Consider the following 26593-nt stretch of genomic DNA (forward strand, 5'->3'; position numbering starts at 1 on the left):
AAAAAGATAACTGATCAGAGAGAAAGTGAGAGGGGAGAAATGTGTGCTGAAAAGTATCTATATTTCAAAACTATTTCATTAATCGGATAGAAAATAAAATACATGGAACCAGAGTAATGACTATATAGTAAATTTAGCAGAACCGAGGAAACGAAGATTGGTTCATTATTGCTGCTGTAATATAGTGCCTGTAATGGTAGTATACAACAGTATGATATATAAACACACCACTGTATCATCGTACCTACTGGTTTATAAGCATCAGGAAATCACTAAGAAAAAAATAAATAAAGCATAGCCACACGTAGACATGTCATCCAAAATAATCATCACAGTGACATTAGCAAAAACAAAACACTAAGTAGGGGCTTTTAAGTCTTATTTAATAAAGTATGCATCCCTAGTCTGACACTTGACATAGTGCTGTAACTAGTAACTGTTGCTATTGTACACAGTTCTTTTTAGAGCTTTATTTAATACAATAGTCCCTAATTCTTAAACGTGACTCCGGAATTTGTAACTATTTCATCAAAAGATAAAATAGTGTTTCATGATGATAGTTTTTAAACAGGTTTTCAACAGGTGCTTTCCAAAGGGGTTTGGATAATCAAGGGATGCACAGTACAATTATACATATAATGGTATGGAAGGCAAATGTCATCCAACCTTAGACACATAGTCCTGAAAGATAAGATGGTCACTGATTATACCCATAAGGGAGCAGCAATACATAAAATACTGATCAGTTTATTTATCTAATGTATTTGCTTACAAATGAAAATCTTCATTAAGAATAAACTTAAGATTTCTTAATTGAAAATCGTAGAATCATATAAAACTAGCATTGGAAGGGACCTCAGGAGGTCATCTAGTTCAACCCCATGTTCAAAGCAGTACATCTTCCAAACGGATCATCCCAGCCAAAGCTTTGTTTACCTGGATCTTAAAAACCTCCAAGGATGGAGATATAACAACCTCTCTGGGTAATCTGTTCCAGTGTTTAACGACCCTCCTAGTGAAAAAAAATTCTTCCTAAAATGTAACCTAAACTTCCCTTACTGCAACTGGAGACCATTGCTCCTTGTTCTGTCATCTACCACCACTGAGAACAGTCTAGCCCCATCCTCTTTTGAACCCACTTCAGGTAGTTGAAAGCCATTATTAAATGTCCTCTCGGTCTTCCCTTCTCAAGACTAAATACGCCCAGTTCCCTCAGCCTCTCCTCAGAAGTGATGTCCCCCAGCCCCCAAACCATTTTAGTTGTCCTGTGCTGGACTCTCTCCAATTTGTCCACATCCTTTCTGTAGTGAGAAGCCCAAAACTGCACACTACTCCAGATGTGGCCTCATCAGTGCTGAATAGAGGGGAAGAATCACTTCCCTTGCCCTTCTGGCAACACACCTACCAATGCAGCCCAACATGCTGTTAGCTTTCTTGGCAACAAGGGCACACTTTTGAACATATATGAACACATATGCAGGTATGTATATCCATAGACACACACAAACACAAACTAGAGTATGATGTAAAAACTGAGGTTGCAAAGCGAAGCACCCAAAGTAAGTGTTCAAGTCAGAAATGCCGAAGTTTAGCCTGGTTCATAAAATATTACCTCCTCATGCATATGCATTTCAGTACAGTCTGTAATTACAGGATCCCATACTATTCATTGTGTATGTTAGATAATGCACAGTGAATAGGGAAGCAATTCAGTATTTTTATTTGCACTGTTCAGGAGTTGGCCGTTGCCCTGTTCAGCATACACTATCCAAGTTCTGTTATTCGTAAGACAGGTCCTGCAGACTACTGACTCATACACCACAAATTGTCCTTTCTAACCAATGAGACTTTAATGGAGTCTCAGTTATACTGGCATAATTTATGAATCTCAAGATTTCCAACATGGTATTATGAAAAGAATGTGACAGTGGTTAAGGCAGGCACAACTCCATCTTATTCAATATATATCTATGTCTTGTTCACTACACAGACCACCTTGCACACAATATTTTTAGATCCAGCTATTAAAACATTCAAGATTTCATGCATATATGCATGCACGCACGCATGCATGCACGCACACATTTCCAGGTTTTTGGTAAAATAATTAAATGTATTGAGCCACATGGTATTTCGAGTATATTTTGATAGTGTAAGAATGATACTGTAGCAAAATGGTCCAGATATTATGCAAAGGCAAGGATTTCTTAGCGTGGTATCTTTTATTGAGCCAACTGTATAGTTCGGACAGAGTTAGATCAGCTTTCAAATGCAAGACAATCTTCATCAGATCACCTACAAATCAGAAGACCTGATAAAGACCATCTAGCATTCGAAACCTCATCTAACACTGTCCCAAATATACAGCTGGTGCAATAAAAGATATCACTCTAAGAAATCCTCACCTCACATATATTTTGCTTACTTGTCACCATCACATCACACATTTTGAATTTGTACAAAGTGTTTGTTAGTTAAGACTTCTAAAAAAGGACAAGATTTATAACACGTATTTTTAAACATCATGAGAATCACGATCTAATGACACCTCCTTCCTGCTTGATAAATGGTTCCTTTAATTTTTTTGGCAAATGCATCAGGAATTTTTATTTAAAATTCACTAATAAGAATGATTCTGTTTCTCGAAGTCCCAGGATGTGGTGACAAAACAAATATGTTTTCTCACTACAAATCCAGAGACATGAGTTCATGCCTTGCTCTGGATTTGTGGGTCGACCAGGGCCAATGTAAAATGGACATCAGGTCCACTGGGCAGGGGAAATCATCAGATGTGATGATAACCTCAATGCGCCCTTCCATGTCCTGAGCTATGGAACCTGATGTTCTTGAGCCACACTACCCTGGTATACCACCTCTGCTTGACCCACAATCTATCTAAATCAGAGATGCTCAACCACTGGCCCACGGGCTAGATTCAGCGCATGGCACTGTGTCATCCAGCCCAAGGGTCTCCCCACAGGTCCAAACATTTGCTGGTGGGGAAGCAGTGACACTACTTCACTGCTGCCAAGTTTCCAGAGCCATGGAGAGCCCCAGGCCCAGGCTCTGTTCACTGAATCAAGCACTAAATTCCAGAATGCAGGGTCAGGCAAGTGCAGTTCTGGGCCCCAGGATCTAATCCTGTTGTGGGGGGTCAGGAAGAGGTGATTTTAGGCCTCCAGGGCCCAATCCCAAGCATGTGAGGGCAGGAAGCTGCACTGGCCTTCCAGGACCCAATTCCACTTCACACTCAAGGGACAGGGTGGTGCTGGGCTCCTGGGGTCCAATCCTGGCATCCAGAGGAAAGAGGGACAGCACAGGTGCAGGGGTGATAGGGAGTGGCACAGGGGCCCCAGGGCCCAGTCCCAATGCACGAGGCTGGATCTGACCTGCAGGCTGCTCCTGAGCCACTCATCTAGCCTGTGGGGCCAAAAAGTTGAGCATTACTGATCTAAATGAACAGGAATCTTTCCATCTACTTCAGGGGCTTTGAACCATGCTCAGAACAAATACTACACATGAAAACAGATGTTTTTTCAGGCACACTGGGAAGCCTTGGAGTAAACTGCTGCAAATTACTTTCCCTGCTAGTACTGAAAATCCAAGAAAGTCACTTTTAAAAGACAATTCCTAAAGACCCCCTTGCCCATTGTTTTTATTGTTATGGAAAGGGAAAAAAAACATATTTCAAGTTGCTGGAAATTATACAAAAGTCCATGCTAGAACTCAGCATGGGAAGGTTTGTGAAAAGCTGCTAGTAATGACAGGGGTTAATTTAAGTTTCCATGTAAATTCAATACCCACTAAGAGATTTACAAACTTTCTGTGTTTTAAAAATGAATTCAAGTTAGAGTTATTGATTCTAATATAATTGTATAGCTACTGAACTTCTAAGTGCTAACGCCAATCAATTTATTGCACTATTATAATGGTCATACAAAGCACTTAACTTCCTGATCCTGCAGTCTATATTCCACTGCCTACCACAGTATTCCATAACGTTTGATCAATTCTCCCAAGTGTTTATCAAGACATAAAGATTTAAAGATCGTTATTTTCTGTACCTTTCCCCTTCTGTTTTTTCAGGGCCCTCCCCCCAACCCTTTTATTTTTTTCAGCAAAAGATGATATCATCCAGTGTCTGGATTTGGTATCTTCAGGCACGGGACAGAAGCCCCTCTACAGAAAGATCGGGATCCTTCTGTAATTTAGAGATGAGTTAATTCATTCTGTACATATTAGGCCTGTGTGAAGCAGCTAGTATACGCTTCAGATTCAGCCGATTCAGGGGACAGTGATTCGATTTGGTCAGGCAGGGCAGTCATGGGGGGCCGGAGAAGGGGGGGGCATGGGGCAGTGGGGGCAGCAGGGACTGTCCCCCCACCTGGCAGCACCTGGTGATTCAGGCCTTTGTTTTTAAACGGCCGGGAGCTGGGGCAGGTGGGGCAGCCATGGGGGGCCTGGGGAAGTGGGTGGGCTGGGGGAGCAGGCAGGGGATGGGGCCTGGCAAGGGTTCTCCCATGGCCCCCACCTCCAGCCCCTACTTAGCAGCTGCAGCTCCCTGCTGCAACAGGCAGGGACTGCCCAAATCACCGAAGCTCTCCGAAACTTTTCCAAATCAATTTGGAGAGATCTGAATCAATTAAGACCTTTTTATTGGTCCCCTGATTTTGATTCAGATTTGGAGATTCAGCTACTGAATCCGGCTGAATCTCCTCTGAATCGAATCAGCACCCGAAACTAGCACAGCCCTAGTGTCACACAAATAAAATAATCTCTCATGTCACACAAATAAAATAACATTCATGCAGCTATGTGCAGAATGTGCAGTTTCTTAATGGAAATATGCTTCAGTAATTTGTAAGTTCTAGTTTCCTCAAGGTTACATTGCCTTCTGATACAGTTAAGATAGCATTTTCTCCACTGGTGAGGAAAGATGTGTTTTTTATTGTGATTTCATTCAAAGATTGAACATCTGATATTTTTTCATCACCATAAACATCTTTCAAATCATTTCAAGAGGGTGAAAAATTGATGGCCCCTTATTTTGAGTGGGCTTTTTGAGATTAATGAAGGGTACTAACATAAAAAGATACTGCTTTCACTTAGCAAGTGAGACAACATTGTAATCGGGCATTATAATGAATAACAAAGTAATACCAAAATGAAAGGCTATGCTTCTCAGCTGGTATGATACTGTTCAAATACTAAGCAGGCCAGCTTCTATTTTATTGCCTTTGTCACTAAGAGATTTAAAGTCTCTCTCCCCTGCATTGTCATAATGGCCTCTACCCATTGCTCAAAAAGAGCCTCATGCCACGTGAAGAAATTTCAGGTTTCCAATAGAAACCAATGTTGTTTCAGCTAAACAGAATGGCTTGATTTTGTGGCAACTCTGCAGCTCACAGCAATACATCTCTTTTGAGGAATGTAGTGAATAGCAGTAATCGGTTTATACCTAGCCTGGTGATCTGGTTGTCACTTTGGGCACGTCTACACGTGCATTAATGCACTTTAGTAAATGTGTATTAAATCCAGTACCTCCATTGTGAGATACGAGGAAAATGTGCATTAGGCTGTCTTAATGCACACCAACTGACAAGCATAGTTTTTCAGTGATGCTTAATGTGTACAAACTTATTTTAATGAAAATAAACTAAATAGAACATTTTTCAGTGATGCTTTAATGGGCATTAAAATAAGCTAATGCGTATTAAAGCATATGTGTAGGAGCACCCTTTAAGTCCTCACAATAAGTTTCCTTCAGCTGGTTTCTCTCTGCCACACATCCACCTAATGATTATTACCAAGGATCCTAGAAATCCATCTGTCATGGAAAAATAGAGAATTTACCTTTTTAAAGAGAATCTTTAGAAATTGCCAGAAAAAAAAATTAAACCTTACTGAAAATAAAATGCTGGCTCCCCAGTGGGAGCCAGCACTTCCACAGCTACTGTGGCAGTCTACCAGAGCTGGAGAAGCTGCTGTCATTCAGGGAAGCAACCAAGATGGTGGCTGCCCTCTCCTTTCTCCAACGCTGACTAGCCAAGAGGGCTGCCTGTTGTACAACCCCACCCTTCTCTGCCAATCAGGGGTAAGGGGTGGTCACACATGAATAGCTGCCGTCTCGGCCAGTCAGTGGCAAGGAGCAGGGTCACTGCTGGGCCCCTCAGCCAATTAGCACGGTGGAGGGCCTCACCGTGAAAAAAAAAATGTGTTTTTTCATAGAATTTTGTGGAGTTTTCACAGAAAACTAGGATCCCTAGTTATTACGCACTTAAAACAAAGAGGTTCTTTGTTTCTGCAAACACTGGGATGAGTTTCCCTCCAGGTTGCTGTATTCTCCAAAGGGAGGATTGTTCATGAAAGTATACCATCAGAAATATTAATGAAAGAATACAAGAACCTACCACAATCCAGAGAATACATTATGCCGAGTCTGCATGTCACAGGTCAATGTTGAAAAAGCAGGTGACAAAACCCACTCTCAGTTACACTGCTGTCAACTCAGAGTAATTCCAATAATAAAGATGTAGTCACTCTGGATTACACCAGGATATGAGTCAGAATTTGATGTCAGGGCCCAATATTTTGCCTAGAAAAAACCCCATGAAAAATAGTTCCCTTCCCCTCCCCCCACCTTTTAAAAGGTTTTGTTTTTTGGGGGTGTTTTTTGGCAGACTATATTCAGTAGCCAGATAATCAGCTACATGGCAAAATATGAAGATTAGACAATTACAAAGAAATGTCCCCAAACAAACTAGTTGGAATAATAAACGCAAAACACTTAAAAGCACAGGTGCCACAGTTGGATCAATCATTCCTGATGCATTGTGTTGCTATGGTCTCAAGCTTGATTTGCAAAAGGCCATGAACATTTGTCACGACAGAAATAACAATTACCAGCTCCAACTCAGAATGACATGAGCTCTTGGCTCTTCCACAACAAATTCAGAATTATGCATATAAAAATCGCCAATGACTGCACAATAGCAACAATTTCTTTCTAAGCTGAGACCCTGGGCCCAATTCCTGCCAGACACATGTCCATTTTTGCCAAATATTTGCCAATTTGATTTCGGTTTAGTCACCTCCCTCTCCCCTACTCTGCCTCCTTCTGGATTTTCAGTATAGTCACAGCCAGTAGATTCCCATCCTCACCCCCATGCTCATCATTACTGGGCAGCAGTTTCTATTACATAACTTTAAAATCAGGGATGTCAACTGTTCAACCAATGGGCCAAATTCAGGGCACACAGGCTAGGTAAAGGCATTATGCATAAACTGGTTTAAATGATCAGAAACTGGTTTAAACCTGTAACAGAACAGCTGTTCAGTGCAAATAAACCAGTTTGAAAATGGCTGAAGCCGGTTTGAGATAAACCTGGTTGAATGTAGCATAAGACTTAACTGATATGGCTCAAACCCATTTATGCAATGTCTGTACCAGACCCCTTCCTGGTTTAAGTTAAACCAGACTCCCCCAGCACCCTAGCATGCTCTCTGGGCTGGGCTGTCTGCTCCACAGTGGGGCTGGCCCCATCCCTCTTCTCCCTGGCTGCAGCTCAAGCAGAGACTGCAGGCATCTGCCTGCCTTCCCCCTGCTCCCCCCCTCCCCACTAAGCAGGGATCCCCACTTCCCCTCTGCCTTACACAGACACCTCTCAGCATTAGCTAGCATACCACATGTTGGCTATAGTCCGTGCTGTGACAGATGGGACAAAGGCAGACAGGACTATGTCCTTTTTGGAGCTAATCAACAGGTAGCTGGTAATGTCCCTTATTGGAATGTTCCTGTCCTTAGAAAAAGTTGTTTAAGAAGATCTTGAATTAATAAGTGGGGCTTTGTTTTCTGATGTGGTTTTAAATGCTGATAACAAAGCTGATAAATGCTCTGTTATCAAGGGTGGGGGGAATCCCTCCCTAATCAGAGCGTCCTGCCAGGGCCTGGCCATACCCCTCCTCAGCTCAGCACTGTGAAGGGAAAGGGGGCTGCTCTAGCACCCCTTAGCTTCTAGACTGAGCCACTGTAGGCATGTGCCTGCATTTCTGGGATGTCTGTACAGTTACAAACTGGTTTACCCTAGCCAGGTTAGACTAACCTGCAAAGATTGAATCAATTCAGTCTCAGGCTATTTGACTGCCTGTCCCTAGCCACAATAACCACCCTGGATGAACTGCACCGCACAATGGCATGTGCTCTGGGAGACATGTTACACATGGTGCCTGCTGTAGCCTACCCAAGACCTGTGCTATACACAGCACTCACAGGCATTGCATGAAGGATGGGTCCTGGACTGGCTGAAGCAGGCACCATGTGTGGGACAGTTCTGGAACTGCTGGAGCCCATGCTGCATTGAGCCAGGGTGGCCATCACATGCAGTGCAGTTGCTGCTCTGGCCAGATGGAGCTCTAGGTGGTACCACATGTCCTGGAGCAGGTATTCCAGGAGAAGGGGTGGGGTAAAGGGAGAAGGGCCAGGGGCACAATCCAGCTTGCAGACCACCCCACACCACTCATTCAACCTAGGAGGCCAGATTACTTTGACACCCCTTCTTTAAGTGGCATGAGGCTGATGGCTTTTTGTCCTATGCTAAGATATGTATGGATGGTGTTCAGTAAGCATTACAGATCCTAGTCATACACAAGGCCCAATCTGATCCAGCCACTCTCCTTTCCACCTTAGTATCAGGGCTTTAACAATTACTAAAACTGTCCTGAACACAAACATACCTTGCCAGGAAGCTAACTGTAACACTTAATGCTGTGGTCTCAACTTTTTTAGACTGAAGGCACCCCACAAAATATACCACATCTTACTTTACCAGAATAATTTTTCTATTGCAAAAAACTCAGACCATAATAAGTCAGAATGTTTTTCTTAATATTATAAATTTCTATTTGAAACCCCTGAGATTATCTTGTGAATCATGTTTGCACATGTAACAGTGATAATTTTGTGCAGCACCCCTGAAAGGATCTCAAGCCACCCCAGGATTCCCTGGTTGAGACTCACTGACTTAATGCATTATTTAATCAATCTTCACAACAGGTAAGTGCTATTAGCAGAGAAATGGAGGCAGTGCTAATGACCCATTCAACTAACACTATTACTTGGTATCTTGTTAGGGAAAATGCTTCCTATCCTGCAGTATCTTCAAAACTTTGGGTTTAGATCAGATAGGATATGTACTGTAGTTTTTCCCTACAGTTATTTAGCTATGTATGGCCCATGCCATAATAGTAACCAAATGTCCCAATGATGACCTATTAAACTGTGTTTGGCCTATATACGAATGTTTTATCCATTTACTGAATCTCTTCTGGAGAATTTGTTTAAACAATCTCCTAAAACATTTGAGTTTCATGCATAAGAAATATAAATTGACAGGTTACACAAACAAAAGTACAGTGCAACCCACAATAAATGGAGGTACTGCTTTAAAGGGATTTCTTGTAAAAAATGTTGTTTCCAAATAAAAAGGAAGATTGTTATTACTAAAATTTGAGTTTGAAATGTTTTGGCAGTAAGACTCCAAAGAATTCCTCGACATTGGCCTACAAAATTAATTTAAAACATGGAATTAGATCTCCTGTATATAGAAGAAATTAAAAATGAAAGCCATGTTACAAATACATATGGAGGATGCTAATATGATTCAAGTTAAGAGTGCAATTTCCTACCTTAACAGAGTGGTCTAAATCCTCTGCTCTCTTGAGGTGGGAATTTCAAGTGCTTTTGGAAGTCATGCTTTCACTCATCTTATTAATGCAAATAAAAAACTCAAGACAAATGTACTATTACCATATTTATGAAACTTAGAACTATATTCTTTTCCTGATATGCTGTGTGTGTATATATATATATGCTCCTAATAACAGAAACAAGCAATACATGCAGACAAGAAAAAAGAGAATATTAATGGAAGCCAGGAACAATGAGATATCATTATAAATGAAAACAGTCAGTGCCGTGAATCCTAAAGTACCTAGGGTCACCTATCTGTGAAGTGAGACAAAAAGAAAAAAAGAAAGAAATCTTGCTAATCTGTATGTTTCCAAATAAATTACACAGGAATGCATCTTCTTTTCTGTTCTTCTGTTAATCTAGCCCATTGTTCCTTTTCCTCCTTTCTTGCAATCCTGAAATTCCATCTGTATGAAGGGCTGGGATGCCTATGACTGCTCCAGACTCCCTGACTGCTATCAGACTTCAGGAGTAAGGCCATCGTTTATTTAATGTTTGGATTTTATACGTGCTGTAATTACAGTCTTCCTCACCACATCTGTAGGAAGTGAGTGAGCTGAGAGAGAGAGAGAGCTGTGATAACTGTTGCTGTCAATAATAATATACTTTTTAGTTTCATTGAGGCTCTTGGGGCTACAATGGACTTGAGCACCTACAAGGCAGGTAGCACACCACCTAACTTTTAGCTCCCCTTGGCCCTGGAGTAGAATCCAAAACTCACAAATAGTTATCTATTCCTTCTGTACAGTGCATGGGAACAGGTAAGCACTGTAAGGCTGATCACTGTAAAGCAGAGCAGGGAGATGCTTAAAGCTAGACAACAGAAAAAGCTGAGCACAGGAATATATCTGAACTCTCACCTCTCCTCAGAGATTAGGCCAGTGAGGGCTGCAAGGGAGGTGCTTCCACCCATCATGAATCCACAGCTTTGGACCTGCTGATGCAGGTTGGCACCTACAGGTAAGACTCCTAGCAAGAAGGCAGGGAGAATGCCTAATTCTGCAACCTAGTGATTTGGGCACTCAAGTGAGAAAGGGTCTCTTTAATCAGGAGTTTCTGCAGTTTGCTCAAACAGTGACTAGAGCTCAGGATACCAGTTCCTACAAGCTGAGAAATCTACTGAATCAGGGGCCTCCAGGGTTAAGCAGCTGCTAACCAGGCCTTTCTGCATCACAAGTCTGGATTTAGGGTCCTAAAGTCCAGGCAAGTTTGAACTGAGATGCCAAAATCATATTTTGGAGGTAGTCCTTAGATGCTCTTGTATTAAAAAGTAGCAGCATCCTCTTACTATATTCACAACTGCATGCTGATGCTCCGTATGACTGTCAAAATCCCCAGAAGAACAGGCCAGCACGTAACAAAATGAAACAGCACACACATTTTTGCAGGGATTAATTTGCTTTAAAAATAAATGTGCACATTATAAAATCATCTAATATTTCTATAACAAAAAAAGCTCAATCAGAACTCAGATTACCTCAGTTGTGGTGAGACAAACAAATGTGCACATTGCATAGGATAATGATGATGATGAAATGATGATGATTAGTTACAAAGTAACTACCTTTATCTGCTGCCTAATCCAGACAGCATTATTATTGATGGCCTCCTTAAACATTTTGTAGAGGTAATCCATATGTGTACAGTATGGGAGATGGTGCAGACACATTGTGTGAGTGGTTGCCAATGGACAGGTGAGTTTTGCATTTTGCAAGGCTGGCACTGATGGAGCTTCATTAGCAAAATAACATGTCAGTCATAAAAGGAGGGGTAGAGTTGTCCTCACTTTCAGGGGCCAGCACATTTTGTGGTAAGACAGTATATCACACAGCTCTCCACTCTGCAAGCACCCCTGACTAAGCAGTTCATAACTTTTTTTAAATCAGGAGTAATCATGTAATCTAAACTCTGCACAAAACCTGGCTGGACTTTAGATTGCCAAAAGTCTTCACAGAAACCTAATCTTGCAAGGTAAGATCTTCTCATCTTCTCATCTTGGCTCCAAAAATCTGCAGTCTGGACTATATCTAGCACGACTCTGGACTCAGACCAGGACAGAGGGAATGAGAAAAGAATTAAGATCTTGGCCAGTGTTTCTATGTGCCTGAAATGATGGCCCTAAAATACCAGGAATAGCCATATGTCAAGATGTGAACTGAATGCTAAGTAGCATCTTGGCCAATTGTGTTTCTGTGACAGATTTTTCTTACCCAAATGACCACCATACCACAAATGACCATGTAATAGTATTCAAAGAAAAAACCACGTTTGGCTAAACTCTGAATATACTTAATGAGAGTCAAACAAAAAGCATATTCTTCTTCTTGAAACCTTTTACAGTTACTTTCTAATTTCTTTAGCAGACAGACAGCTGTTGCAGATTCATGGCTATCCTATATGGATCAGCCACAAGGAGATAAAGATCCCCACTGTCCACAAAGCATAGTTACGCTTATTAACATTTATGCCAGCCAATTGCCTGGGCAGGTCGGTTTGTAGGATGTGAGGTTGGAGGAGAGCTGCGATTAGAGTTCACATTTTTGAGAACTGCTTGAAGGTTGTCAAGAGATAGACTCCAACTCTTATGAGAACCAGAGAGTCTGAGTATATGTGGATGATCCTTGTCACATCATCGGGGTGGGTGTTCAGTTTGAGGCACCAGTTGCTCATCACTTCCTATAACCAGGGGTACCTTCCATCTCTTGACAACCTTGGTCCCTTGGTTTGAAAGGACAGAAACAGATTTTTGAGTTTAAAAAGACAGACTTGTCCAAAACTTCAAACAATATTTTTTTTGAAGAAGTGGGGTGCCTACCTTAATAGTGAGCTGTTGGAGAGTGGCCAACAAAAAAGGCATGTCTAGAGCTTTTATTTCTACACTACATGCTTCAGACCTCAAGTTAATGTCCTAACAGTTCCAACTTATGGTTTGAGACCATGTTCTTTAAATCAATAATTTAACATCTGAAAAGTGCACCTGTGAGCTGGGCTTTGCTGGCTTGCTGATTCTCATTCAGGAGGCACTGATGGTGGCATTCAAAATACATAGCTGCAATATAGGCAGACAAGGTTCCTTGAGTAAATCTGATATCTTTGGTCTAATAAAAGATATCAGATTTACCCAAATAACCTTGTCTGCCTATGTCCTTAGACCAACACGGCTACAACATATATGCAACAATATGACACCAACAGGATGGACAGCAGCTTATGATTTGCTGATGGCAATGTTGTTCCAAAGCTATTTATCTTTTCAAACCGTGCTTCCAAAGCCCAAACCCTGCGGGTTTTTTCTTTTACGTGGAACCCTCTCGAGTTCACTAGCATTTACATGAAGGCAGATATCCACCCAGGTATGGACTCCTGCTGGATCAAGCCCCAAGTACTGGCATTTCACTACATGAAAAGGCATAGGAGACATCCAAAAATAAATGGTATCTTTTCAAAACGTTTCATCGGGCTGCATCAACAATAGCAAAAGGTCTGATCTGTTATTTACATGGTAATAAACTGGCTACCGTTCATGTATATGCCACTGCCCTCTGCTGGGTGGAATCTGAACTGCTCCAAAATTAACCTCCTCCTCAGAGCTCCTAAAAAAGCATCTTTAGCTCAAACAGAAGCAGATTGCAGATTGAGAGCAGAATGATCACCTGGAATGACCATAATTCTCTACCTGCCATCAAATCATGGTGGCATAATATAGATTGCCGTGGAACTTCTATATTTATCTTGTTACCCAGATAATTAGCATTTAATCAAATGTAAGACTTGGCGACATGAAGTATCAGTACATTAAAGGGGCACGTTACTTCCTATTGCCATACATATTCTTCCTTTCACTATCTTCAATATGTGCCCACAAAAGATTAACATGAAAAAAAGGCACTCTTGGCTGAAAAAAAGAAACAGGGATTTAGAATAGGAATTTATGTTGCCCTCCGGTGCATTAGAAAACTAAATGTACAACTCTAAAGATATGAAAAGGAGAAAGAGAGAGAGGCTTTAATGGGAGATTTGCCACTGAAAAGAAAATGACCTTTCCCAAAGAGTAACCTTTTGCAACAGACAATACAGTAAAATCTAACCTCTTCATAGCAGCAAATCTTTCTTCTGTCTGAATATAATCTTGCAAAAAGAGATAGGCTGCTCAGCATGAGGCAAGTGTAATTCAAGACAGCCCCCAGGAAGTGAAGATTCAACTGCCCTGAAGTATATTTGTTTTGCTATCAGGTGCAGGGGATATTTCATACAACACCAGCGAATGTCAAGCATCAGTTCACCAACAAATGCTTTGACTTGATTCAGTCGTTTGTTGTCTTCATGAGACGCTGGTACACTGTCAGAGCCTTTCAAACTCTCCCCTCCCCTCATCAAGGATGAAACATGGCTTAGGGACGAGGGGTGGGAGACAGGAATAATTTGCCTCTATGAAAGATCTGTCAGAAAGGGAATTCCACAGAACAATCCTACAAGGGATTGCTGCCCCCTTGGTGGTCTCCGCTGATGAAGACAAAGATTAAGACACAATTTCAAACTTTGTAACCACCAAATCCCACTCCAAGCTGCCCTCCTGCCCTTTTAAAAAAATATATCATCATTAATTGCTTCAAAATGGAAATGAGTTCTGGGCAGTTTCAAGTTGATCCACTTATTTCTCGAGATGCCAGATATATTCTGAAATGCAACCAAAAGCCCTTTAGGTTTTTTTTTAAGTTTTTGATTTGCAAGATTTCTTTGACTCATGATGTGCACTACTACACTGAAAATTTATACCAGCTAAGAGGTGCATGGAGGAAATTTTGAAACACTGCATCCTTCTGCTGCTGCTGCTGGCATTTTCACATTTACCTCATTATCAATCAATTATATACTTCACTACACAGCAAGTGGTTTATACTAGGTATAAAATGTAGTCTCTTGCAATTACATATTATTACAGTGGTGCCCAGGAGCCCCAGGACGAGGAATTCATTGTGCTATATGCTTAACAAACACAGAAAAAAATGATGGCCCTTACTTAAAGGCATTTACAGTCTAGGCATAAGGCAAGAGACAACAGGTAGATATGGACAGATGGATGGAGTGAGCACAAGGAAAAGAGGAAATGAGCACCTTACACACTGTGACCTGACCCCAGTTCTGCAAACACACAGATGCTTAATGTTACCACAGTCGCACTCAATGGGGATACCATGACCTGAAAGAGTGCAGGAATGGGCACTAGGTAACCAACACAAGTAAGTGGAGGGAGTCAATAAAAGCTAGCATGAATGGGAAGTGTAGCGCACAGCATGTCAGTCCGATGTGCTTTTCATAATTATCCAGTAAGACGGACCGAAGTGGATATGAAGGATTACAGGCCTCACAGAAGAAATGGAAAAATAAGCGGCAGAGTGAGGTTGTGTGAAGTGTAAGGGGTGGCATGGGAGCAGACTCAGAGCAGAACTGTGAGGAGGACAAGGACATAAAAGATAGTTGATTTCCTAGCTCTGTCACAGATGGACCCTGGACAACACGTTTCCATTTCTGCACTTCATTTTCCTCTCCCTATATCAATAATTCTCAATCAGGGTATAATTTTTGGATTAAAACTGGTCTGTTTTCAAATATGACTTAGGGTAGTCCAAGTCTCAGTGACTGAATGGAGATATTAAGCTCTTACAGGCACTTTTACATGTGCTCCAGGGTTTGGGGGGGAGGGGGTGGCACTTTAATTCGAGCGGATCTGAGAACCACTCCAATTACAGCATTGCAGTGTCTTGTGTACCGGCGTCCCCATGCTTCAAAATGGCAGTGGGGGAGCTTGAACCAAAGCTCGTTCAACGAGCTTTAGTTCAAGCGCCCCGCAGCCATTTTGAAGTGTGGGGAAGCTGATACACGAGATGCGAGAGGCTGCTGGAGCACGGTAACCGCCCCGCTCCAGCAGACTTGATTAATTGAGTCTGCTCCGACGCATTGGCATTGCAGCACGTCAGAGCAGCCTCCACACCCGTGTACAGGCACCCTTAAGTACCTAAGCCACCTTTGAAAATCAGACCTAGGCTTTTATGTCAATTTTGAAACTGTTCTCCTTCCTGAAATGCAAGTGATGCATTCTTTTTAAAACCCCCAAAGAGAAGAAACGCTACGTTTGAGACCAGGTCCCAAGCCTTTAGATTGTACAGGGAAGAAGTGACTGCCTTGAACAAACAGAGTGTAGAAACTTCTGAAGCTGAACAAGCAATATTATACAAGAAAGGAAGAGCAGGACACAATAGTTTAGGCTCACTGTTTGAAGAAAAGTTTTTTTTCCAAATGCTTCATGCAACTCTTAATCCTTTGCTTGTTATCAGACGAAAGAGTTAAAACAGACTCTCTCACCGTGGTGCTACATGAAAAGCTAAGTTCTAAAGGGCTGGTAGCTCTGGGTGTTTCAGGTTTTCGGCTGTATATGCTGGATATTGTAGCTATTTCTTTTGACAATTGCATGGTCTTGTGTAAACTCTTTGGCTACAGTTTACAATAAAAAAAAGAAGCGCATAGGATTTACAACTACTGTTTTCCAGGGGTGTAACTGGATAGCACAAGGAATACAGACTTGTTCTTTTCAGGGGAAAGAATGCTGCCTATCTATTCCAGTAGCAAGGGTGTGGGGGAGGAGAGGTGTAACACCTTTCACGGTATTGTCTGCAGATCTATGGATAAGAGAAGGCTAACATACCAATAATTGATTGTACAAACAGATGGGGCAGAAGGTTCCTGTCCTGCAGAGTCCCATTTAAAAAAAAATGGTGAGTGGCGACTAAGGGACAGCATACGAGGTACAAAGGAAAATGATGATAGGCCCAGCTGGGATTTGCAAGGAACTACCTAACTCCCCTAGGTTTTGCAATAAATCTGAGCTCCATGTTCTGAAATTGTTTGTTTAAATTCAGTCTACGTCTATTAGGGGAACAAACTCAGATTTCAGATGTCCTACGAGCGCTCATTAGTTTTGAAGGGGACAGCAAGGATTGTGGGAGGAAAAGAGGGCTGAGGAAAGTAAAAAAGTGAAACCAAAGACCTGGAAACGGGAGAGGAGTGGGAGGAAGCAAAGAAAAACACAGAGGACAGAGCAAGTGATGCTGGGCTGAGTGAGGAGATGCAGTACCTTGTCGGGGTCCTTTGCACTGTTATGATGAGAACCCCAGGTGATGGTTTTACATGAGGTCTTACAGGGGCTTCCCCTTGGCGTGCTTTCTCTGAAGAGAAAAGCTTTTATTCTGGTGCTGCCAACTCAAGCAGCTCGGTTGGGGCTGGAGCAATTCTCAGGAGGACACAAGCAACAAGCTTCTTCTGAATTTGTCCCCTGCCTGTGTGGGAAATCCCTTTCCCCCGCCATGTCCATTGGCCCACTCCCTAGGGCAGAGCAGCCCCTCAGGGGGGCTTACGGGCCATCTTTCTTCCTCCCTCCCGCTCCTATCTTCATGGCCAGCAATCCTATACAGGGCTCCACAGGAGGAAGCAGAACTACCAGGGCAGCTCAGCTCCCCTTGCCCTGCCTGTATGCACTGGGTAAATGTATATGCTAGAGCAGCTGGCTTATTATATACTCCCCTTTGCCCCTGCAATGCTCAGCCAGGGAAAGAGATGGGAAGCGAAGCAAAGCAAAGAACCCCGAGAAATTCCCCTCAATTTAGAAAGATAGATGGGCCCCAATGAAAGTGTCCCCTCCTGCCTGAGAGGGGGGTGCAGTACCCTGCTAGGGTAGGCAGAGGGAGGATTGTCAGCAGGAAATCAAAATTGATCTAGGGGCTGGCAAAACAAAATTGATGTGAGGTTAGGAGCCAAAAGAATAGGGGGCTGAGGATGCAGGGTAGATGTGAGCATGGGGTGGGGAGGAGCAGATGTGGTGGGTGGACACACGTGGCAGCTAGGAGGCCAAAACTGATGAGGTGCTGGGGCTCCTGAGCAAAGGTGGGGATGGAGACAGAATTAATGTGGAGTTAGGGGAATTTAGATGAGGTGTGAAATGAGGACTGACAAAGGGGAAACAGGACTAATTTGGAGGCTGGGGAGCAAACCGAATTAACTGCTGGGTGGGATAGAGGGAAGAGAAGGGGGAGACCAGCACTTCTGTGGTGCTAAACTAAAAGGTCTCTCTTGAGGCTAGTAACATAGGTACTCTTCATTTTGTGATACAGGTTCTTGTGGAGGAAAGCTACAGCAGGGGAAGCTGCTATCTGCTTTAACCTCTCATGCACGACAATCCTTGGAGCAAAACAACTCCCTGGGAACTGGACGCCAAAGCTTTGACTGAGATTCCCAAAAGGAGGGTTTGCCTAACCAGAGCCAGCCATAGCCCGCCTACAAAGACTGGTCCACACAGCATCAAATACAATACAAAAAGGCATACTAAAAGTATGCATAAACTGTGCATCCTTGAGCTCTCTCGCTAGAAAACTAACCTCCAGCGCCCCAACATACCAACATAAACAGGCACCTACTTATTTTACAGGTGATTATTAGTGATTTGGGGCATCTCCTTTTTTGGGTGACGAACTCAAAAAACCATAACAGATTTCAGAGACAGCTGAGCATCAATCTTCTGAAAACCAGTCTCCTCTACAGAAGTCTGCATGTGGGCACCCAACTATGGAGGCCCTCAAAATATTCAGACACTGAAAACTTTGGCCAGTAAGTTCACCCATAAAAACACTTTCATTTTTGTTTTGTCCTTAGAGATGTACACTTATCATATTACTAGTGAATACGATTGCTCCTTTCTTCAACTTCTTGTGCAGTAACAATAACACAAATTCAGAGACTACTGGGTTTGTTTAAACATACGCTGTTTATAGAAAAGGCTATTCCATTACATTTTAAAATTACTTCCAGCTTAGGCAATGGAAATCCGTTAACCTGCCTGGGCAAGAAGTAATGCAGAGATAAATCAGGTCAAACACATCACAGTTTCTCTCATAAGGCCAATAAGTGGAATTCATGTTTCGACTGCTGTGAGGAAAATAGAAAAAGGGGAGGGAGTTGACAAGCTTAAGCCAAAAGGAGGCAAAGCCAAAGGCTGACAGAGCTGGTTTCCAGCTCATTTGTAAGACAGTTGATGCCAAAGCTCAGAAAGGAACAGAGGTTCCCATCAAAGCTGGGCTGTCATACAGGGTAATTATTACCTGTGCTGTAATCCATGCAAGGAGATCAAATCCAATTACTACCCAAAATGGAATATTCAAAATATACTATTTTTATTGCACGGTGGAATCCAACCAGCCTTTCCTTTGTCAGCCCCACACTCGCTAGGCAACCCACAATGCACTGTTTCCACGCTACAGCAGCAACCTGCCAATTAGCTACAGAGAACAAGGATCAATCCTGCGGCTCTTATGTGTGCAGGAGTGCCACTGACTTCAGTGAAAATCGTATATATTTAATCCGCACACCATGCATGTCTTTTTGTCCCCTCTAGTGGCTAGACCACATAGAGATATTTGTGTCTCCTACTGGCTTTAAACTAAGGGGAAAAGGATATTCTTGTTTAAGGGGCAATAGCTCTTGCTTTTAAAGGTATCTAAATACTTCAATTCTTACATAATTCAGTCCATATAGCACCTTTCCCCCACCCACTGTTACACATGCCTGTGCAAGTCAATATCAGGATCTGCATACAAAATTCAAAGGAAAAGAATTTTGTATTTAAAGTGTGTGTGTGGGGGGGGGGAGGGGTTCCCCCTTTCCACTCACTCCCCACCACCCTGCCAAAAAACCCAACCAGTATTCATTGTTGGCATGTTAGAAAATCAATTGTTTAAACATGCAGGGGGTCGGACTCGATGTTTTATTGAGGTCCCTTCCCACCGTAACATCTATGAATCTATGAATCTATGAAAATCCCAAAATACTGAATGAGATGAGGAGCAAACCTACAGTCTGTAATAGCAAAACACATCATGGACTTCAACTGTAGACAGGTAGGGCAGGGTAGCACCTCACAAAGTACCTTAGCATTGATGAAGGCTGTAGCCTATGAAAACTTATGCTTCTCTGAGCAAGTCAGTCTATAAACTGCCAGCCACCCCTGCCAAACATGGGTAGCTATGTCTTTCAACAGAAAGGATAGGTGTTCCTATATCATCAAGTCTCATATGGAGGTTATTCAGAACCCTGCAGTTCTTTCCTTTCCCAGCACTATACTTGCCCTGTCATAGACCCATGCAAGACTGCTGATAATTTTATTGGAACCACAGTGTGTGATATTATATAAAACATCATTTAATAAGTACCTTAGATAACTACTTTAGAATAGTAACTTTAAATTATTTGACATTCATGGAAATACCCTAAAAAGAGTATAATTTCATTTACAGGCCAGTTTTATGTGTCAAAATCATATCATTTTTCTTTTATTCTTCATTAATACTGCTATATCTTCTCTTTGGAAAGAGGCATGCAATCCCCTCAGACATCAACAGGAGACCAGCATGGAGAACTAGTATGGAACAGCATGAAGGAGTGCCATTAGTGGTAGAAATTAAACAACATGCATCCTTTCCCCTTGAAAGATGCTTTAAATAAGCCAAACACTACAGTCAGCCTGGAAAGCTTCAAATTTAACCAGGCTGCAAACCAGTAATTATTCCAAGCCAGCCTGTTATCAACCTCCTGAAAATTACTACAGATAGAGAAATTTTCCAAAAGCACCTACCTCTGCTGACTCTGAGTGAAACCAAAGGTTCCTGACTGCCTATCTCAATTTTACAAATAGGGCTTAGGCACCTATTAATTCACTAGTCCCTGTATATCCCCTTGCAAGGTAAATAAAACAGCTACATTCTCATTTTACAGATCACAACACAGATATGAACAAATTAAGCCAATTGCCAAAGGCCACCTATCGAACTAGTGGCAGAGACATGGTTAGAAACCATGGTCCTTGGTGTGTCTGTCCTACGTAATCAGCTGTCTTTCTACATTGGTTTCTAATATCAACAAGGTTTGGGTCAGAAAAGTTTCACCACAGAAAACTACTCACCAATGTTACAAGAGGTCACAGTTTCAAAGCAAAATATTGCACTATTATTTTTCTCCCCTATTTTACAAAGGATATTTAACCCTCATCATTTACCCAGAATGTAGTGTCTGAGAAACTGCATTATTACTCTGCACTCATCATAGGAAATTACAGCAGTATCTCAAAACCTGCTGCATGGAAACTGCTAACCATATAATGACAGCCAGTTTAAGAAGGGAAAATATTGTGGCACGACCCCATTACACTGCTGAAAACAGTAGCTGCAAAACGGTGAAAGAGCTCATCTCCTTCATACCTTATTGTTTTCCAGTGGCTTCCTGGAGCCAGTGATTATCTGTGACCAAAGGGCAGACTTGGAAAAAAAGAGACGTGGCAATCCTCTCTCAAGGTCTGATCACAAATTAAGTTTCACCCACCCAAGATGCTGCTAAATAGATCAGACAGATGCTGATAATGCACTGTCCTTAGGATCAGGACCAAAGGAAAGTAAGGCTAAAAAGGGACCTTATGAAGTCATCTAATCTAGGCCCCTGACTAAACCATCTGAGTCAACTGTCTGGCTATGGTTCTTCCTTACTGCAGTCCAAGTGGACCTAAGGTCTCTCTTGGTCTTGCCTTCTCAAATTCACTGGGTTTCTTTAAGCTCTGCTAGGATCCTCCTGGCTCTGGGTATAGGAGGAGTGGCAGCATGCTTAGAAGCCCACTCAGCTGTGGTATGAAAATGACCTGTCACATACAATAGATTGCCTCAATAGATCATCACCACAGGATCCTCCTTCTTCCTTACATGCTTCAATGAGCAGTGGAACTGTTAACAATGTTGACATTTAAACGTGCTATCACTGGACCGTACAGTACACTGAATATTTAACTTAGCCCTCACTGATACGAATGAGGCAGTTCACATCTCTCCAACATGTTTTTCCATAGTCTCTACATGCAGACTGATGTCACTGCACCAGTTGTACATTTTCAAGGGATTACAACAGCTGAAAGTGCTACAGACTTATCTTTGTAATCTAAATTTAGATGATAGAGAACAGGAAGGAATTGAGAAAGAGGTGCCAGTGCACCATATTGCCACATGCTGGATGCATCAGAGTCGTGTGCGTGACTCAGAAGAGCTCTCTTTAGCAGGCTACATATGTTAAGCCAGATCCTCTGTGTCAGTTTCATCCCATGGACGTGTTTTTGCTGGAAGGCTGCATTAGAAGCTAATGGAGGGCATCACTCTGCAATGGTGGGGACATTTCTAACACTATCCCTTCCCAGCTGCTGGCCTAAGAGATGTTACTGTAGAAAGAGAACTTCTATATTACTGGGACATCTGTACTGCTCCCTTTTTGGCACTCTGGTGCACCAAAAGCAGTTAAGTTAGAGCTGTTAGCACAGGGGTGGGTAAAATATGTCCCGCAGGCCAGATTTGGCCCACCAGACCATTCTATCCAGCCTGCAAGGCCCCTAAAAAAATTATAAAATTAATTATTATCTTCCCATGGCTGCCCGTTAAAGATGACAAGGCACCAGCAGCAGCAGGACTCAGGAGGAGCAGGAGGCAGGACCCAGCAGCAGCAGCAGGAAGGCTGCACCCCACCACCAGCCCTGGCCAGAAGCTTCTGCCTAGCAGAGGCTTCTGGCCTGGTGTCCCTGGGGCTGTTCCTCACCTCCCTCCATCTGACAGTGGAGACTCAGATAAGAACAGGCAGCTGGGAACTGCATGGAGCAGTGGGCAGGTGGCGGGGAGCAGCAGAAGGGCAGGTGGGGAGGGAGCAGTGACGGGGCAGCAACAGGCAAGTAAGGAAGGGAAGCAGCAGGGGAAAGCAGTGGCGGCAGGTGCAGGGGGGGAAGTGGCAGCTTGGACACAGCATCCGGCTGGTAAGTCTGTAGGAGAGGAAGTGGCATGGGGGAGGCAGATCAGGCCTCCATAGTGAGAGAGTGGGGCGAGGCATGGGACAGAGCCACAAGTGGCTCATCCGGGGATGCAGGGCAAGGCGAGGCAGGGGTGGCTCTCACCACTGCACACATCCCTAGGGGAGGCACAGGGGTATGCCCCCTGGATATGTGCATGGGGTGAGGGCAGGCTGCCCACTGGAAGCTGGGGCTGCAGGCTGGGGCTGGGAGCAGCACCAAGCTTTTCTTGGTGGGGAGGTTGGGCCACGGTTGCGCTCAGGGCAGGTGCTGGCAGCACTGGGAAGGGGGGCTACACCCATACACGTGTCTTCTACTGGTGACATTATTGACCACATCAGCCAAAAAAAGCCGATTGCCGATAATGTCAATTTTCCTTTTATAGGTGCCAATACAACATGGACCAACGTATCAGTGCACCTCTAGTGTTAGCAACTACGTTAGAGGAACTGTTCATACATTACGTTATACCAGGGGAAACATAACTGTACACAAGTCCCGAGAACAGGGTGAGCTCATATTTCTTTTGCACAAGCCATACAAAAAAACCGTGATGCATCCCCTCAGTCACAACCAGGATTTGCACACCATTTTCTCTTTTGGGTTGTATTTTCAAAAAAGCAACAAACTCATGAGAAAAGATTGAGAAATTGGTATGCTCTAATTGCTTTTTGGGGTGCTGCTCCAACCTAAAAGTGGACGGTTAGTGCCACCTGTTCATACTAGTGGCTGCTTAGATTACAGAAGGTGCTATGGAAAGATATGTTTTACATATTAAAATACGGACCTCCTCTCTACCCAAAACTGTTGTGTTGAACACCAAATATTTCTCACTTACTCTATTTCTCTATCAATTCTAACTCAGGCAAAACACTGCTTGAAGTCATAAGGAACTTGACTTGAGTTAAGACTGAGACATTAGCTTCTGTGGTACTTTGGAGACTCTAGCAAAGAACAAAAAGAAAGTGGTACAAAAGTGGCAATGTTATAGCTCCACAACAAATTTGCAATATTAAAACCACATACTGAAAAAAATGAGGATTACTCATTTTTAAAGTTAACTTCTATGGATCAAAGAAAAAGAAAAACACGGCAGACCATATTTCTCTGCCTCCTTTATGTGGAAACGCTCTATATAGCTCTTGGCATTTGAAAGCCACACGGCAAAGAATTTCAATAAAGCTGAGTGTACTGAAAAAGCACCATCTTGCACCTGTCCCAGGAATTTATGTCCAAAAGCTATTGTATTATTCTCTATATTTTGTGTGTCTCTGAGATGATGATTTTATTTCATTAGATGAACTATGATATATTGCTTGTCTAAAAGGAAAGTGTTTTTAGGGAACTGGAGAAGCGTCTCTAATACTAACACTGCTGGCTTTCCTATATAAATGTTTTTAGGCAAGTGACCATCTTAGAAATATGTATAAATATATACAGCTCATTTCACTGGAATCCAACTGCAATAATACTTCACTGAACTACACAGTTTTTGTCACCTAAAGCCATTTAAGAGTTTAAATCCTTATTGCTCTACTGTGTCTGGGGATATTCTTAAGCCCTTAGTGGTCTCAAAGAACAGTTAAACATCAATTTTGTTTGACATGTAAAAATATTTTTCCCAAAAATGAGCTCTTTTTAACATTTATCAAGTACATAAATACATATCATTTCCAGTAAATGCGACTGATGTGTGCATTATGTAATAGAGAGCTACTGCTCTATCAATAAATCTAGAAACACACATTCTCACACAAAAAGCAAATATACAACATGGGGAAAATGATCGCTTCAAGGAATCAGAGTAAGCCTCCTAAATAAAAGTGGCCTGATTTGCAAAGGAGTTTCTATCAAGTTTAGTGGAAGTGATGGGAATTATGCGTTTCTGAATAAAGGAGCACTTCTATTAGGATACTATAGATTTAATTGCCTAGATTAGAAACCCAGGTTTGAACATTCTGAGTTATATCTACAACTACATGCCATGTATGGACTTCCCAGCTAACCCAAGAACAGTTTCAAGAAACTAAAACCTAAAATTACCAAGGCATCATAAAGTTTATTTAATGCTATGCAAACAGACCAACGAGGAGGAAAAAAAACCCAAAAATATTCTGAGGTGACATGTTTAAACACAACAGATATTCCTTACCACCCAGCATTTAGGCAGCTTCTTTGTAGTTTGGTTAAAGTCTTCCCAAACACCATAAATTTAAACAATGAATAGTGGCACTTCAATTCCTGTTTAAAACCTGGTCAAAAATATAATGTCACAAACAATATGCAAAGTTTTCACATATTATGAAACAAACTCCTCTAGGCTCAAAGCAAGTTGCACAAATTAGAGGACAAAGTAACTCCCCCTCGTTTTCCCCCTTTAATATGCAAAATAAAAATCACTTATGAACTAAGATGGGGAAAAAACAAGTTTATTAAGCCATTAGAACAATCCAGCATCTTTAACATTTATCTTATAATGATATGCAAAATGTTCAGTATCCAAGGAAACAGTGTTGTAATGAAGTTAGAAAGTACTGCATAAACGAATCTCCTAAATCACCACCAAGAATGTAAATTCCAGCGCTACTGGAGAGTTTATTAGTGTGAAAACTGTTAGGGTCTCCAACACATTGATAGTTTAAACATGGTACAGCTTGGAAAAAGCTAACAAACTACCTTTAAAGAAAGGATCCTTTTCTCCGCTGAATTCTTATATAATAAAAGCTTTACCACTTCCATCTGTCTGTCCGTAATGCTATAGGCAAACTGCACATGCGTGGCCTGGAGCCTTAGGACAGACAGACAGACAGATGGAGGTGGGGGCGGGGCCAGGCTGTGCTCCCTGCTGCAGGGACTGGCCCTGTGGGGACGTGGCTTGCAACCATGGGGGGTGTGGTGCATGGCCGTGTGTGTGTGTGTGTGTGGGGCGGGGGGGGTTGGCATGCTGTCACAGGGTGTCACGAGAGGAGCAGGCAAGGGGGTGTGGGCAGTGTCCACAGCGTGTGGCTGCGGGGTGAGGCACATCTACTGTGCACACTCTCCATGCAGCACCCTACGGCCACACACCATGCCCCTCCTGAGCTGGGAGCACCCACCAGCTATGGGCAACAGGGAGCACAGGGGGCAGTGGGGCGCGCGCATGCATGTGTGTGTGTGTGTGTGTGTGTGTGGCGTATGGGTGGGTGCGTGTGGCATGTGGTTGGGGTGTGTGTGTGTATCTGTGCACCATGTGGCTGGGTAGATGGGTGTTTGCATGTGCCATGTGGCTGGGTGTGTGTGTGGCATGTGGCTGGGTGGGTGTGTGTGTGTGGTGTGTGGCTGGGTGTGCATCTGGCATGTGGCTGGGTGGGTGTGGCATGTGGCTGGGTGTATGTGTGTTATGTGGCACGTGGCTGTGTATGTGTGTGTGGTTGGGTGAGTGTGTGGCATGTGTCTGGGTGAGTGTGTGTGGGCTGGTTGGGGGTGGCATATGGCTAGGTGGGTGTGGGTAGGTGTGTTTGATGTGTGGGGGGTGCACAGGGCTGGACACAGAAAGGAGGGTTGTTGCGTGCGGCTGGATGTGGAGCGGCGTCAGCACGGGGCGGTGTGGTGGCGCTCTGTCACCGCCGCCCACCCGTCACTGTTGACGGGCACTTTGCTGGTATGAACAGACCCTTCTTAGCATCTTGTTACAGAATCACTGTGTAGTGTCACACAGCAGATATGCTCATGAAGCTGTTAACCACCTTCATGAGAGATGCTCAAAAACCTTTAATTCTGAGCATCATTTAAATCTCTGCAAGAAGCAGCCAGTGAGAAAGACAGCTTTGTTTCTCCTCAGATTTCCAAGTGGTGCCAAGATACGTGCCAGAAGAAATGCAATAAGCTTTTACTTCAGCTCTATGGAGCCCAGCAGTCTGAAATTTGGACCACTACGTTCTGAGCAGTTAGAG

At 42.9% G+C, this 26593-nt stretch overlaps 1 protein-coding gene across 6 annotated transcripts in view; it reads right to left on the bottom strand.

Annotated features, from left to right (window-relative positions):
• Positions 1-26593, bottom strand: part of FAT3 (FAT atypical cadherin 3) — a 641536-nt gene that overhangs the window by 507562 nt on the left and 107381 nt on the right. The window lies entirely within an intron of this gene.

Source organism: Alligator mississippiensis, chromosome 1 (assembly GCF_030867095.1).
Source record: "Alligator mississippiensis isolate rAllMis1 chromosome 1, rAllMis1, whole genome shotgun sequence".
In the NCBI taxonomy this organism is placed as follows: Eukaryota; Metazoa; Chordata; order Crocodylia; family Alligatoridae; genus Alligator; species Alligator mississippiensis.